The following is a 17,029-nucleotide window of genomic DNA, read 5'->3' as shown; positions in this document are numbered from 1 at the left end:
TCCTGAGATACAGCCCTACATATCTCACTTGCAGAGGAGAAAGGTGTGTGAGGGCTGTGCCCCACCTGTAACGGCCCCTCACGCCACAGCAAGAACGGGCACAGGAGTGTGGATGGACTTGTACACCTGCTTCTGCTTCCGGTGACATGGCTGCAGGCCTGCCCCTCCTCACCGTGAAGGGTGCCATCGTCCTCCTTGTACGACTCCCTCAGAGCAATGACTGTCGGGCTGAGGGCAAATCTCCTTGCAAAGACAGAAAACTGAGGCACACAGAAGTAAAACAGCCATCCAGCAGAGCGGCCAAGAGCCTTGCTCAAAGCCAAAGTTCAAAAAATATCAGCCTGGTTTTTTTTTAAAAAATGAAAACAGAGAATGAGTCAAAAACCAGCCCTCTTGCTGGTCATGGTCTAATGATCATGTTACCGGGTGTCTGCTGCCTGCAATGCGATGTGTGGGGTCCCGGGGGACAAGGGGAGCCTGGGATGCCTCACCCGGGGTGGGGGCGGGGGATGAGTTCCAAAGCCAAGGAGAGAAATCGTGTTGGATCCATCAGGATGCCTTTTTGGCTTTAGTGACCTGAGGAATAAAATATTCTCACATATGTCGTGCTCACATTTTATGCCACGGATGCTTTTTGGAAGATCTTGTATAATTCAAGACAAACTTTCCCATAGCAATAAATGTAAAGTCGGGGGATGTGTTCCAGGAGAGCATAAATCTGTAATTACTATGTTGTCTTTTGGCTTTACCGCTGCGTTCCCCCCCCCCCAGCATTATCTGTAATATTTTACAGAGCCTTTCCCCATATTAATAGCATGTCAGAGTGCATGCATGGGTTTCGCTGTGGCATTTTACCACATCTCACTTCCCTTGCACGGATTTCAAAGTGGGGGACCTTTTTATCAGCCTCAGCATGAGCACCCCCATTGAAGGATCCTTTAGATGACAACAAGTTATACCAGTGAAGATTAATACCAGCAAAATAGTCACCAAGATGCTAACCCAACTCTTTGATTCTTATAAATAATAAGAAGGTTCATAGATTACAGATCCTGAGAAAGGATGGCGGGCATTTCTGTGGTCTGGCATGCGGGAAAAATAGAAATCGTTTCCCAGGACCTCTGCCTGGTCTTGAAATTATGCAATTCTTGATGCATTTTTTTTTTAATTTTGGAGGATTCATTTTTTTTTTTTAAAGATTTTATTTGTTTATTTGTCAGGGAAAGAGCACAAGCAGAGGGAGCGGCCGAGGGAGAAGCAGCTCCCCGCTGAGCAGGGAGCCCGATGCAGGACTCGATCCCAGGACCCTGAGATCATGACCTGGGCCGAAGGCAGACGTTTCACCGACTGAGCCACCCAGGGATCCTTGGAGGATTCATATTAATTCTAATCTCGTGTGTTGCATGAGACTGTCCGTCAATGCTATTTTCTACCACCTGGTTCGGACTGGCTGTGTGTGTGTCGTGATAACTAAATGGGATCCCATGGGCCTGACCACCTAAGTGGAAAATCCTGAGCAGAGTGAGGGGCAGTGGAGGGGAGGCGCATGGGGTGCTGCAGGGTAGGCTGGACCCAGGAGACAGCTGGTAGCGGTGAGTGGGCAGCGAGTTTTCCAGCCCAGCTCTCCTGCCCTGCCTGTGGCTCTTCTGCGCCGTCATGGAAGTGGAAGGTCGCTGGCAGTGTCCTCTGCCCCACAGGAAAATGCCCCGGGAGGATACTCGGGTGGGTGGGTCCCCTGATTAGCTCTAGAGCAGTGGTTGTCCAAGCGTGGTCCCTGATCAGCAACACCCACCGCACCTGGAGGTCTTGTTGCCACGTAGCTTCTGACCCAGTCCCACTGGGTACGGCCTGAGCTTCTGCATTCCATGATGAGCTCCCACGGGATGCCGACGTCAGTGGTCCAAGGACCTACATGTTGAGTCGTAAGGATGCAGGATGCTTTTTCAGGCCATTTGCTTCCATACCTCTTCTCCCACTTAAAAGTGCCTAAAATCCGCCCTTACTAGACAGTGAGAGGAAAGGTTCAGCACAGCCCGGGTGACGGTATCATGGATGAATTCTTCCATGGGATGGAACGACCAGTGAGTTGCCAAGAACTCTCCCTTCTGCTGGTGGGGAGCGTGATGAGTGCCCCGACTTGGACCGGGGAGACAGGATGTAGAAAGGAGTCTGGAGAAGCCAGCATCTCGTGGAGGAGTCGCCGCTCTGCGCAGGACCTAGAGCATCAGCCTCCACCTCCCAGCCCGTCTCAGGTTCCCCGCTGCCTTTGTTATTTAATACGTCTGACTTCATAGAAAGGAGCTTTGTTTAGGGGAGCAGAGGGAGCTAATTGAGGCATCAAGGTATATGATATAGACCTTGCCCTCCTGGGAACGTGATGCAATTTTTAACTGTTTCCACAACAAGACGTAACTGGGATTCGTTTTCAAGTTTCTAAAGTACATTTTTTATTCTGGATAGAGAAGCCGAAAATCCCGGGGGGGACATGCTCTCCTTCTGCAGAAACCACAGGCCCATTACATGTCAGAATATATTCAGCTTCTTGGGGGAAAGGACACAACGAATTTTCACATAAAATTCATCTTGGTGTGCATGCACACAAAGGCCAGTGGGCAATACGCAATCGTCTTGTGTGGGATGACTGAGATTTCTTTTTCTTCCTTAAACATTCCTTTTCCTGTGGTTTTAATGATGTTTATACAATAAGACATTCATTTTAGGAGGCCACAGTGTCTCTGAACTGTTTCTATTGTGCATTGTATTGGTAGGGAAAGAATAAGCTCATTATTCCCGTACAGTCAGGAGAGTGGGAAGTGATTAAACCTTTTGATAAGAAGATAAATGATAGGAAATCCATGTGAAAGCCCGCACTGCCCCGAGTCAGAGTCTCCCTACTGAGCTAGCACAAAGCCTTCCTTCTGTGCAGGGCGCCCTGGGCAGCCTCATCCTTCCAGCTGTGGTCCCACATGGGCTGTGATGCTCTAAAAGACCCACACCTGGGACGGCAGTGTTTCCTGAGCGCAGGACCCCAGGGGTGGTCTGGCCCCCCAGGGCTGCGCGCTCCTGTAATACCTTTGTTCAATGCGTGCATCCCTGGTGCTTTATGTTTCCAGAGGCCCAAAACTGGGTCCCGCTGGCCCAGTCGAGCACACGCCAGCCCTTGGGAATAGCTGTCAGATGGACGGAGTGGACGGACAGATGGATGGACAGGTGGAAGTTTATCAAGCTTGAAAGAGGTCGTCATTGAGTGCGTGGCCCTATGTCAGACTTCCCTACGGACAGGTCATTGACAGACCCATTGATAGCGTAAGTCACTTACCAGTGTAAGGTGTAAGCTTCCCCTTGGGGGAAGTCAAGGGAAACCCACCGTTCTCAGGAATTTTGTGGGCACACAATGACTTATTTAAAAATGCATCGACCCGGGCGCCGGGGTGGCTCAGTCAGTTCAGCGTCCGACTCTTGATCTCACCTCGGGTCTTGGTCTCAGGGTCGTGAGTTCAAGCTTGCGTTGGGCTGCACCCTGGGCATGGAGCTTGCTTTACAAAGACAAATAAATAAATAAAAATAATTAAATAAATAATAAAATACAATACAATAAAATAAAAATGCATGGACCATCGATAATTTGCCCGTGTCAGACACCATAATGCACGTTCTGTTCACCTGGCCCTCCAGCTCTCAACTTCGTCTCCCTCCATCCCGGGTCCTGGCGGGATCTGCACTTCTTCCAATCCAGAGTTTGGTAGCCGCGAAGCCGGGGGTCAGATGATGGAAATACTGATCTGCTCGCATCCGAGCCCACCTCCCCACTGTTTCTGCGTTTCAGGTAAAGTACTGCATCCTTAGCATTAGCGGCCGGCCCACAACCAGGGGACGAAGCCACTCCTGTCACTGAAACTTCTGAAGTTTTGGGGAGTAGGGATATAGATTTTTAAAAATCAAATTGACATTCCTCTGGAGGGGGACAAAAAAGCTTCCCTTTTTTTTATGTGCAAGTAAATAAACCAGACCAAAGAAAAACCCTGAACATCACATTAGTCACCTATTTATGCTCTTGTTCTCTTGTGTGACAAATGGACAACTTTGTCACTTCCACGAGCCGTATTCAGCTCTCTGCTTTTGCAATTAATTGGGACAGGTTGACAGAACTCCAGAGAACATCCAAGAATACATTTTGACTCTATTGCCCACTCATGCTTACGTCTCGCTCCTGAGAAAGCAACGGCGCTCCGTAATCCTGACTTAGGAGCTTATCAAATTAGAGCTTTCTCTCGTGTCAGGCTAAATGAGAGCACCAATTATTATCTTGAACAATACTAATAAAATGAGGCCAATGATTCCATTTGCTGTCTTGTATATGAAATGATTTTGTTTACACAGGTTTATTTTTAGCTGGTCCTTTACCTTGGCGTGCAGGATAAATTGAGCTTCTAGATGGCAAACTTCCCCTATTCATCTGGCTGAGAAAAATATAAGAGGGACATGGTAATAAATGAAAACCTTTGGTTTAGGAATTGAAAGATGTACGTTTGAATCCTGGCTTTGCTATTTACTTACAGGCTCTGTGTCCAGAGTGAACACCTGTTGCTTTTGCCTGGACGCCCCCCATGTCCCTATCTCCAAGGAAGAACAGGTCTTTCCTGCTCACGCACCATGCTTTCCCTGGGGCTGATCCCACAGCCCTGACCTAGGGAGCATGTGGGCAAGGCCAGGACATTCAGAGTCATGGTGATTAGCTCAAGACTGGACGTGCCAGGTCAATGAAATTCAAGCTGCGACTTTTACTGAAACCTACTGAAAGAGCCTCTTTTCATTTTGGCTCGGGTTCCTCAGTTGATAGACTACAAGGTTAGAGCTTCTAGTGGTTGTTTGCTACTCCTAGGAAAGCGAATGCATTGCCAAGAAGTGGAGAAAGATACATTTGGGAAAACATTAATTGAGCACCTGGATACAGCCATACCTGCACAAATAATGGACTTTTCAGGCATTATTTTTTTGAGCTAGTAAATGTTCCCCCCTTTGTCTTTTTATTTTCCCTCCTTTCCCTCCTTTCTGTCTGCCCTTACTTCCTCCCTCCCTCTCTCTCTTCCTTCCCTCCTTCCATTTCTGGCTTGGTTTGTCTCATTTGCACCAAAAAAACAGTCGCCTCTGTTCTTTGTTGATGAAGGAAAATGAAATGAGATTCCTTTTATCCAACAGTATTTATGACTCAAATATGTTTTAGAGGGAATGGAGCACTTTTAGAAGTGAATTCTGGCTCACACACGAAATATTCAAGGACCGAAAAGAGGCAGCGCATCTTCAAATCTCTCCAAGCTCTGCATCCAGGGAGCGGTGGCCTCGCTGTCATCACGGGCCATCTCAGTCTTCCAGCGGGGCCGGTCAGTGGACTGACTGCTCTCACCAGGTGAGACCTGCTCCAGAGGGTGCTCACTTAATCCTTGCTGGCACACTGCAGTCCCGAAGAGCGGGTACCCGGCACGCTGAATGAGCTGAATGCTGGTAGGGATACAGGGACAAAACAGTTTTACTCTTTCTCGCTGTTGACCCCTCAAATCCAGATCTTTTGGGAACCTCTTTTTACCCGCCTGTGGGGTGAATGCTTGGACACACTCCTTGGCTTGTCCTGTCGTTTACAGACAATGAAAAGTTTTCCAGTCACTCGAAGTTTTAGGAATACTTTCATTTTCATAATTAAAATGCACAGTCTGCCATAACCGTGAAACTAAACTTCCCTCAAAAGTGAAATGTCCGCCCTCCTCCCAGCTTGGGTCTGACAGGCAGGGGAGGAAGGATGCTGGCTTCTTCCCCCATCTCCTCCTGCCTGGTCCTTCTTCCTCCTCCTCTTCCTCGCTTTGTGGGACTGCTGGTGGCTCCTCCCGGGCTTAGAGATGGTGGAAGGAGGAGACGTAGGGTGGGAAACGTAATATTCGGCTGGCATCCTGCCCCACGTTGTTGTCTTCTGTTTTGACGGGTTGCAACCAGGTGCCTTTCTGGGTTTTTTTTGTTTTGTGGGTGGCATTCTCTTCTAAGGGAGGCTTCAGCTGCAATGGGCATCATCTTGCCCCTTCAGCCCCTGACCATACAGCCATCTGCTGGCCCTGTGTGGTCCCATTTCCCTCTGGGTGTCCCAAAGGGGTCGGGTCTAAGGTTCTGCCAAGCCCCTTCCCTTCCTGAGGTCCCATGTTGAATCCATGGGAGACTGTCATTGTGGACATTCAGCCGGCCCGCCCTACTTCTCTGCTCTGCCACCAGGCTCCCCTGCAAGCTTCTGCCTCTGGAGTTCTTGAGGTGTGAGTCTGACCCGGCCTCTGTCCCCAACATACCCCAGAGGACACGGGTCAGACTCTCCAAGGGATTCTTTGGAAGCCTGCCTCAGCTGGATTGAAAAGAGGCAAGTCTTGCCTCTCTTTCTCGACCCCGGAGTAAGAGGGAGGACCCGTGGGGATCCGCATGCCCTCGCCTGTCTTTAAAGAAAGTCTGGAGGCTTCCTAACCTTCTCAACCCTTTGGGATCCTCCAGGCAGATTTTGGGAAGAAGACAAATCTTCACGGTGGCCTGCCTGCCTGAGTGGTCTAGCACCCCACTTTGGATTGGGGCTTTCTTGGCTCCTAGTTTCACTGATAACTTCTGAGCTTCTAGAGCTTCAACCAAGACTGAGTCATACTGAGTCCCCATTTAGCATCCTACTCCCTGCCTTGGGGTCCCTGTCAGAATTTTCTGGCTCGACTTCGCACTGCAAGTGGGATCTTCTTGGTAGAGAGGTCTCCCATCCCATCTTTGGGATTCCCCTCCCCCCAAAAGCATCTCTCTGTCTGGGAGCCAATAGGTTGGAGCCACACACAGTGGCCCCAGGAGCGACAGTCGCTTACCTTCCCAGGGAGACTTTGCTCAAGGCACCTTGCTGCTGCGCTCATTTGGGGGGATTTCAATCCCACATGATGGGACCCAGGCAAATATGTCCTTGTGCTCCAAGGACATATCCTCAGAGTTGGGATTCTAGAGAAAAAGGATCACTCTTCCAGGTAACCGGCATCATTATTTAGATTCTGACATAAATTACTGGTCTCTACACCTTTGTGAATTAGACCCTGAAAAGGAGACCCCGAGAGGTTAAGTAGCTTGCCCAAGGTCACGGCGGCAGAACCGCACCAAAAACTGAAGAGTGTGACCACCCGTCCCTTACTCTGGCCTTGAGACCTTGAGAGCTCCTCCCTCAAGCTCATGATCATCCGCTCAGATCCCTTCTCCCGTCTTGCCCCCAGACGCCGAGATGCCTGCGATTAGTAGTCAGCGGAATGCAAACATTTCCAGAATCCACTTCCATGTCCATGTCCAGCTCTGAGGAGGTGTTAACTTCAGAGTAGCCCGCTGATATTTTTCCTCCAGCAGCAGTAATGGTTTTGAAGAGCTTGACACACACTTCACCGGGGCTCGGTGCTACCGGGCGGGCAGGGAGCAGTGAGGAACGGAATTCCAAGAACCACATTTGCATTGTGCTGTGTCCTGAGAGGGAGCCCAACGCCCTGCTCCCATTAACAACGATAGGTGTGCGCTAAGCTCGTCTTCATTGCCAGAAATGTATTTCATCCTTTGGGGATCTGTTCTGATCCTTGGCCTTCTGTGCACACAGCCTCCACAGCATTTGCTCTGTAATTTATAAAAGATGTGTGTTGCAGCTGGGTGCCTCAGAAAATTTAAAATAATTTAAAAGCATTCAGCACCATCTTTAAATTAAAGCTCCCCGAATCCCTTGTCTGACAAGTGTAGTTAAATTCAGAACCACACAGGTCAGTCTTTTAATGCGTCCTAGGGATCAGGAGGCCCCAAGCTGGGTCTGAGGCAGGAGCCTGCTCAGGGCAGATCATGGAGTTTATCGATAAAGCTTGGGCGAGCGGCATTATGCCAAGATGTTCTCCATGCTTTACAGACATCGTCTTATTTATCTTACTCCACTAGTCAAGGAGGATGGCTTTTGCTGCCCATTCAATGCCCCAGCCAGCAAGTTCAGGGCCGGCCTGACCCTGGAATCCTCAGTGGAGTTCTATGCAGAATGCTTGAGGTTGGGACTAGAATCACCCGCTAAAACCATAACAACGACATTTCCCTCTTCACCTTAGATTTCTATTTTCTAGCCAGTGATTTTTTTAGACCTGAGTCCCTAGACCCTCCAGCGCCGTGAAAAGCAGCAGTTTTGGAATGAGACGGACCCAGGCTTGAAGTGCAGGCCTCCTACCCCCGGTGAGTGGTCCCCAAAAGTCACGCTACCTTTCAGCTTCAGCTTGCTCATCCGTAAGGGGTAAGGGGGTAACAGTGTTCACCCCACAGTAGCTGTCTTGACCGTGACACAGAGCTGGACACTGTCTTCTGTTGCCGGGGTTGGCCTGTGTCGCTGCAGGCTGGCTGGGTAGGTCCACAAGGTGCTGGGTCGTTGGCACATTGCCCCAGGCTGGCAGGTCATCCCAGCCTGCCTCTGATTCCCAAATCTGAAAGCAAGGGCACATCCATGGGCTCCCAGGCAAATATGTCCTTGTTGCTCCAAGGACATATCCTCGGAGTTGGGATTCTAGAGAAAAAGAATCACTCTATTTATGTATTTATTTAAAGATTTTATTCACTTATTCATTTGACAGAGAGAGAGTGAGAGAGAGAGAGAGCACAAGCAGGGGGAGGGGCAGAGGGAGAGGGAGAAGCAGGCTTCCCACCGAGCAGGGAGCCTGATGCAGGACTCGATCCCAGGACCCTGGGATCATGACCTGAGCCGAAAGCAGACGCTTAACCAACTGGGCCACCCAGGAGGCCCTATTTATTTTTTTAAAAGATTTTTATTTTTGAGTAATCTCTACACCCAACGTGGGGCTTGAACTCACAACCCCAAGATCAAGAGTCACATGGTCTACCGACTGAGTCAGCCAGGCACCCCGATCACTCAAATTAAGTTGCAGAGAAAAAGATGACCTTAGGACCTGCATGATCCAGAGAATGGCTTTACCTGTATCCCTGGTGGACAGGAGGCCTCCACTCCAGGGTCCCCTAGAGATGCACAAATAGATATATTATCATTTTACATATATAGTATAGATAATAATACTATATTATCATAATTTATTATATAGTATATATTTGTATTGTATTTATAACATATAATTATATTCAATAATATATAATATTGTATTTATAGATAAGTATATATAAATCTCATTAAACATTTTCATATTGATTACATATTGAAATGAAAATATTTGGGATATAATTAATATATTTGTCAAAATTAATTTTATTGGCTTCTTTCAAATTTTTTTTAGTGCCGCTTCTAGAAAATTAAAAATCACGTATGTTGCTTATATAAAATCTATACCACCCTCGAGGTAGCTTTTGTTTTTTGCAAGTAGTAGATGCACAGCAGGATCATCTCAAACAAGGGTTTTAGTCTCTGGATCCATGCCTCATTGCTCTGAAGCCTCAGAACCCAGACCCCAGGGCGGCCGCAGCTCAAGACTGGATCTGCAAAGTGTTCCCGGGTCCTCAGTAGCTCAGACGCCCCCAGCAGAGGGGTCAGAAGCGACCTTCAGCCTACAGAGCTGTTCAACACCTCCTGCTCCTGGGCCTTTCCTCTCCTCGTACTGCCAACGTGGAGCCTCTCCAGATTTCCTGTTAGATTCATGAGAGAAAGGGGATCAAACTGGCCTTGCTAATGCGTCTTCTCCCACAGCTCTTGTTGTGGATTCTAACAGCACCCAGCCCTTGTTGGGATTCTGGACGAAGCACAGAGGAGGCCCAGGTGAGACATTCACGGAGACATTGCCGCCGGGGAGAGGGAGCCCTCGGGATGGGCTGAGTTTTGTTGCCCCCACATCTGTATGTGGACGTCCTCAGAATGTGGACAGAGGGCTTTTAAAAGAGGTGATTGAATTAAACTGAGGTCATGGGCTGGGCCCCCATCCAACAGGACCGGGGACCTTGTAAAAAGAGGAGATGAGAACACAGACACACACGGGGAAGAACAGGTAGCAGACAGCCATTTACAAGCCAAGGAGAGAGGTTTCCAAAGATGCCAACGCTGCCCGCATTTTGATCTCAGACCTGTAGTTTCTGGAATCGTGAGGAACTAAATTGCTGTTTTTCAAGGCACCTGGCCTGCAGTACTTTTCTGTGGCAGCCCCAGAGAGCCAATACAGCCCCCAAAGAGGGCCTTGCCCTGGGCCCAGTGTTTCCGCCTGCTCAGCCTGCCTGGGCTGCCATCTTGTGATGTGAGGGCAGCCCAGGAAACTGCATGACGGGAAGCCAGTCATCCAGCTGTTCCCTCCCCGAAGCCGTGGCTGGAAGCACAGGACAGGCGGGGAGACCCCCAAGCCCCGGTGCCCCCTTATGCTCCCTGTGGAGATGCTTCAGCTAGTCGCTTCTTTCTGCTCTGTTAGCTCCTGGAGGACAAGGTCCAGTCCCCACACCTGCTGTTTACACTCTCCTGCCCTCCTGAGTTGGCAGCAAGAATACAAGGACTTGCCTTGGCTTCTCAGCAGCTGAGAGGCAGCCATTTTTGCCTTGAAAGTCACAGGCCTGGGCCCCGCAAGAACTACCAGGAACAGGCCTCACTCAGAAGAGCAGCTTACAAGGACGCCAAGGGCCAAGAGAAAGCCTAGTCGTCATCGGGGGCCTTGAAACTTTTAAAGTGACTCAGCAAAGCTGTGTACACAAAACTTTATCAATTATGCATCATGAGTAAGTCATTGAAATGCACAATGTATTAATTGAATATTACTCTAATTCATAGCGATATGGAATAATTACGAACCCCACCCCATCCTTCTTCAAAATGCAGAGGCCAGCAGGATGGACTGCCCTTGAGAGGCCTTGCAGTTGGGGAGAGATGCCCAGAGTCTGTTAATAGGAAGCAGTGGAGAGATGAGGATCGCTGGGGATTCTTTAGTGCATTTCTCCATCTGTCTTTGCCCATCCTGCTCTGATGGCAGAAATCTAGATGTGGCAACCCTCATCCCTCCTCTGCTGGGCTCTTGCGTCAGAGGAAGGGCCAGCTCTGTGGCTCCTAACAACATGTGATGGACACCCCTCCCCAGCACTGGCCTCTGAAGGGCATGCGTGGGCCTGGGACCCAGCGCCATCCTCCAGAAGGGCTTCACTTTCACCTCCAAAACCTGGGGTGCATCCAGAACTAAGAGCCTTGGGTTATCCTGACACGTGCCAGGTGTCTCATTAGATTGAAAGAAAACTTTGTAAAAGAAATAAGAGTACAGAGGAATTGAGTTTTTCACAGGGAGCATTGAGATGCTTATAAATTAGATTCACTTACAGTGGCCATCCCCAAGGGGTGAGGTCGCGGGTCCCCTCTCAGTCTGCTGCTCTGGTTTTTGGTCTCGGCATATATTCAGTTTCTAATAATCATAAAAAAGACTAAGCCTGCAAACGTCTCTACCCTTGAATCAGATGCCCCGCATCATGACAGTAGCTGACCCATCCATCCAGACTGCACAGAGTCCGGATGGCGCCCAAGGCGTGTGACCAGCCAACAGTCCAGCTCAGCACTTGGAGTCTGGTTGCCAGACAGGCCTGCGGGCTGGAGAGAGCGCCCGTAGGAGGGAGAATCCAAAATGTTTCCTCTGGCAAGGGAGAGGCCCCGAGGCAGAGCAGACTGAGAAGCACAGCCTTGGCCACCAGTCTCAGCCCAGATTTCTCTGCTTTGCCTGACCTGTCTCACTCCGTGAGGTCTGCTCCTCAAGGCCAGATGGTGTCAAGCAGCTGGTGTCCCTGAGAGCACAGCAAAGCATTCCTGTCTCTAAGGGGAGGATAGCTGCAGCTTTCTCCCCACAAAAAACCACAGGCAAGCACCCCACTGTCCCTGCAGCCCCACCCCACCCCCTCCTGGCAGCCACCAACTCCCCTTCCTCCCACGGTCTTGTACATTTGAGGGGGGAAGGAGGAGGGAACAAGGGAATGAACAGTCAGCATTTGCCAACCGTGAGCCAAGGGCTCTACATAAAATAATCTAGCTCAATCGTCACGAGAACTCGGGGAGATTGGTGTGCTAATCTACTGTTATAAATGAGGAAAGTAGAGCCAAGGAGAGAAGAAATAAGTCAACCAACATCATGCAGCCGGTGAACGAGACAGTCAGGACCTGAATCCTGCTTTTCTGATTTTGACGTTCAGGCTTTAGCTTTACTTCCGGTGCATCCCTGGGGGTGACAGCTAGTTCTAAGACTCCATGTCTGTTATTTTTTCTAAGATGTACTTCTGTGATCTGAGAGGCTCTTTTGCCTGGCTTTGCAATAGGTGAAGATACAGAAACATAGATATGTATGGTCCCTGGAGCATTGTCCTATAAGGGGAACTGCAGGGTGCCCACACTCGGGCTCAAGAATTGTGGTTAAAACAGGTCTTGTGGCTTTGCCATCCTTCCTCTGACTAGACAGGGACCCCCCTGAGCGTGGGAAGTGTCATCCCCCCTGCGCTGACCCTCCCCTCCAGGCCTTTCCCACTGTGGCGTCTAGCACCGCTATTCCCACCACTCTTCCTTTAAAGAGTGTTGAACCAGAGTCAAACAAAGTAGGGAACAGATGAGCCTTTGATTTGTTTTTATGTTTTCCTGACTGTATTTCCTATGCTGTACCTTTTATCCCAGGGGCTTCTTCATTCTGTAGCTGGAAGCCTGTACCTTCCACTCCCCTTCACCCATGTTGTCCATCCTCCTGCCCCCACTGACAACCATCAGTGTGTTCTCTGTATTTATGGGTCTGTTTCTGCTTTTTTGTTTATTTATTTGTTTGTGGTTTTTGTTTTTAGATCCCACATAGGAGTAGAATCATAGGGTATTTGTCTTTCTCTGTTTGACTTATTTAGCTTAGCAGAGTACCTTCTAGGTTCATGCATGTTATCCCGATGGCGCAATCTCATTCTTTTTGATGGTCAAGTAATATTCCATTGTATATATATACCACATCATCTTTATCCATTCATCTATCAATTGACACTTGAGTTGCTTCCATATCTTGGCCATTGTAAACCATGCTGCAATAAGATGAGCCTTTTATTCTATGCCCTGCTGTGAAGCCTACACGGGATGTGTATGTTAGAATCACATAAAACGTACATCACCGCTGTGGCGCATTTAATAATGTGACTCCCTGTTCTTTCAGCATAGTTTAGGAAGTTCTTGTAAGTTCAGCTGCCTAGGTACTATTTTTACATAGCCACCGGTGACATTTCTGGGTTCTGCTGGGGGTGGGTGAGAGAGGAAAGCAAGGAAAGGAAAACTGAATACTCTGAAGAGATGTGGTCCAGAGCAACAGACCCCTTTGAAGATGTTAGAGCGATCACTGAGGGCAGAGCTTACCAAATCCCCTTCCTTTCTCCACCATCTGTATGATTTTTGTCATTACGATAGATCGTTGAGCCATTATTTATTTAATATTTTAATTTTACTTGGTGACCTTTTGAAGTATTTTGGCCTCATCTCAGACAATAATTTCTGTGAAATGGCGTACCAGTTAAATCTTTTTCTGAAACACCCTTAGATTAGGACACGACAATTTAAATAAAAAGTATTTGTCGGGGTGCCTGGCTGTCTCCGTTGGTGGAGTGGAAAATATAGAGAGTGAGCTTGTTGTCGTCAGAGTTTCTAAGGGAGGGGGTGGGGCTCTTCTCCTGCCCCATCTGGGGACTGGGGGCTCCTTTAAAGCCAGCTAGACATTTTCACAGACTTTAATTCCTTGTATCTTATTAGTTAATGCCCTGAAGGTCTTTCAGGAGCATGCACTGCTGTGGTCAAAATTAACTGGGGAGAGAGAGAGAGACAGAGGAGAGAGAGAGGAAGCAGCTGAGTTGAGGGGTGGGGAGCCAGGGGGTTCACCCCTGAGAAGGAAAATAATGTGAAAGCCCAGGAGTCCCCTGGGCTCTCCCAGGGGGAGGGGGTCTTTATAATCTTTGCAGAGCGAATGATTTACCACGTGATTTTCCTGCCTCGCTCACCGCAGGGCATTTTCCTTGTATGCATGGGGCACTTAGGACTCCTGATTGCTAGTGACAGAAGAGCCAGCTCCAGTCGTCCTCAGCACACACCAAAGGCACTGACCCCTGGCTGGGCATGAACCTCAGTGTGTTCAGGACTCATGTCCTCTTCACTATGCAGTTCTGTTTCTTTTTTTTATCTTTGAGTGAGTGGGCTTCTGTTTTGACTTTAGATGGCTCTATTGCTGATGCCCCGCCCTGTCTCTGGTTTCCAGGACATGTTCAGCTGCCACTCACTGGCCTTCAGCTTTTTGGCAGATCCAGTGTGGCAGGAAAGGTCAAAGGCCATTTCCACCACGTTCGGGCCTCGCTCTGAACTGCAAGGGAGAAAAACCAAAGGGCAACGACCAGGCATTGAACTTGGTTCGGAAAGATCTCTCTGGTGGTGTCTGCATTCAATGTGCAAAATAATTTATGGATTGCCATCACCAAATTGGGACCTATTCTCCATTAAAATGATGAGGAGAATATTTTTTTAAAGACAGCAATACACCTGTCCTTGGCAGTGACCGAGACTTTTAGAGACGCTCTGTGGCCAAGCAGGTGCCTGGTGAACACTTGTCTCTTCTCCACATGGTCTCTTCCACTGGCTCGTCCTCTCCGCCACCTGCCTTAACGAGTTTCCCCTTCAGACTTTCTCCTTGCATTCCCTATTTTTGCTGACAACATCACCCAAGGATGTGGGCCACACAGGAAACCAGAGGGACTTGGTTTAGAATTTCCTGACCAAGAATACAGAATAACTCAAACTTATCGCTAGACACTGACTTTTGTTTCCTCGTAGAACCTTTAAAGTAAAATCGATATTCTTCATGTATCTGTCTGGAGGAAGGGTCTCAGACAACCTCACAGGGTCCCCTTTTGCCCTGAGATGTGATCAAGTCTCCGTCCATCCTAGGTGGCTCCTGCTAGCCCCCGCCCCCACCAGCCGGGCTCCGCTGGTAGCTGCTCTTAGCACCCACCTCCTCTCGCTTGAACGTGGACCAGATGCTGACTTAGCCACGAGAACCATGGCTTTGCTGCCATTTACCTTGGAATAAGACAAATCAAAGCTGATTTGAGTCTCTCAGATTTACCAACAGCCTTCACTTTTCATACTCGGTCTCATCAGATTACTGAATACCTCCCACGAGGAAGGCAGAGATTATGAGTGTCCCTGGTTATTGCTGAATTTCCCCAAGCACAGCGGCTGAAAACACCAACAGCTGTTTTTTGAACTATGTGGGCTTATGATTTGGGATGTGCTCTGTCGGGGAAGGCTCATCTTGGCTCTGTGAGACGTAAGCAGAGGCAACTGGATAGGTAGGCTTCTCCAGGGGCTCTTTGGCTTTCCTTAGAGCATGGTGGCTGGGTTCTAAGAGCAAGCATCCCATGAAAAGAAGTGAAAATTTGCAGTTTTTTGTAAGACCTGGGTGTGGACACTGGCGTAGCAGAATTTGTATCAAATCCTACTGGTCAACTGTCACAAAGTGGGCACAAAACCTATCTCTTCCAATGGGGGGGAGTGGCAAAGAATTTGGGGGCCATGGTTTTTTTTTAAAGATTTACTTATTTATTTATTTTAGAGATGGAGAGAGAGAGAATGTGTGCACTCCTGCAGGGGGAGGAGCAGAGGGGTTGGGAGTGGGAGGGGGAAAGCACCTCAAACAGACTCCGCGCTGAGGGTGGAGCTGGATGTGGGGCTCGGTCTCATGACCCTGAGACCATGACCTGAGCTGAAACCAAGAGTTGGATGCTCAATGGATTGATCCATCCAGGGGGCCGGGGGGGGGGGGGGGGGGGCATGTTTTAAAATTGCCAAATTGAAATGAGAGTACTAAAGCTCTAGAAGTTTCCTGACTTGTGTGAGATCGCTTCAGTAGACACCTTTTGATGTGCCTAATTTATTACCACCTTCTTGGAGATTTGCTGTTTATCCACAGGGTGGTCCCTGAAGCCCTGTTCATACTCTGGAACTAGGTACCATAGGATTTCCATGGTTTGTGTCCGTAGGGCCCCCAGAGTTTTGCAAAGCCGCTATGTAAGAGCCCCACTGTGACTTCCTCCCAGGAGTTCGGAATGGGGATACAGACAGCCTGGGACTGTGATAGGCTGGGGTTTATGTTCCTGGAGTACCATGTTGAGGTCAGGGGATCTGAGGTTGAGAGCCGGGGGCACCGCTGATACATGGTGGATATAGGGGAAGTTATTCTTTTCTCTGGGTGTCAGTCTCCAGTAAATAAGGAAGGTGAATGATGTTAATAATCGGCGTTCTTGTAGTTCAAGGCAAGGCTGGAATGTCCAAATTTGGTCTCTTAAAGCACTTTTGATGTCTTGTCTCCTGGTATTTTGATTCCTGTTTTAGCCCTGCCAGAAGACTGAGAATGGGTAAAAGGTGGCTCAGTTGGTGAGTGATTCACGTTCTGAAGCCACTGATTGTCTACTTCAGAGTAGGACGGCTGAGGTTGAGCTCCCGAGAGCACTGAGATGCCCAGGTGATGGGTCAACAGGGCAATGGAAAGTTCCACAGGGCCAGTCTTACCTCGCAGGGCTGCTGTGTGGGCCAGAGGGAATCATGGCTACAGAGGAACTTAGCAACCACAGGACCCTTCATGACATTGTTTTTGCTCTCATTGCTATATCCCAGGGGTTCTCAAGTGTGATGACTTTGTTCCCAGGGAACAATTGGCAGTATCTGGAGACATTTTTGCTTTTCAAGGTGGGGAGGGGGTGCCACTTGGCATCTAGTGGGCAGAGGCCAGGGATGCTGCTAAACATCCTATAATGCACAGAACAGCCTCAAACTCTCCCCAGTAAAAAATCATCCAGCCCAAAATATCACTATATCGAGGCTAAGAAATCCTGCTCTATCGTATAACCCAAGGGAAAAGCTAAATTTACAATTTACATTGAATCAAAGTTTAGATTCTGGCTTGAGTTTGTAACACTGGGCATTTCTTTCTGGGTCATACTTTGTCACCTTGCTGACAGCTGAATTCTCCCTGCATCTTGTGTTAATTTCATGAGT

This window comes from Phoca vitulina, unplaced genomic scaffold (genome assembly GCF_004348235.1).
Source record: "Phoca vitulina isolate PV1807 unplaced genomic scaffold, GSC_HSeal_1.0 scaffold32, whole genome shotgun sequence".
NCBI lineage: Eukaryota > Metazoa > Chordata > Mammalia > Carnivora > Phocidae > Phoca > Phoca vitulina.
The sequence above is the reverse complement of the archived record's forward strand: the minus strand, read 5'-3'. Positions refer to the sequence as shown.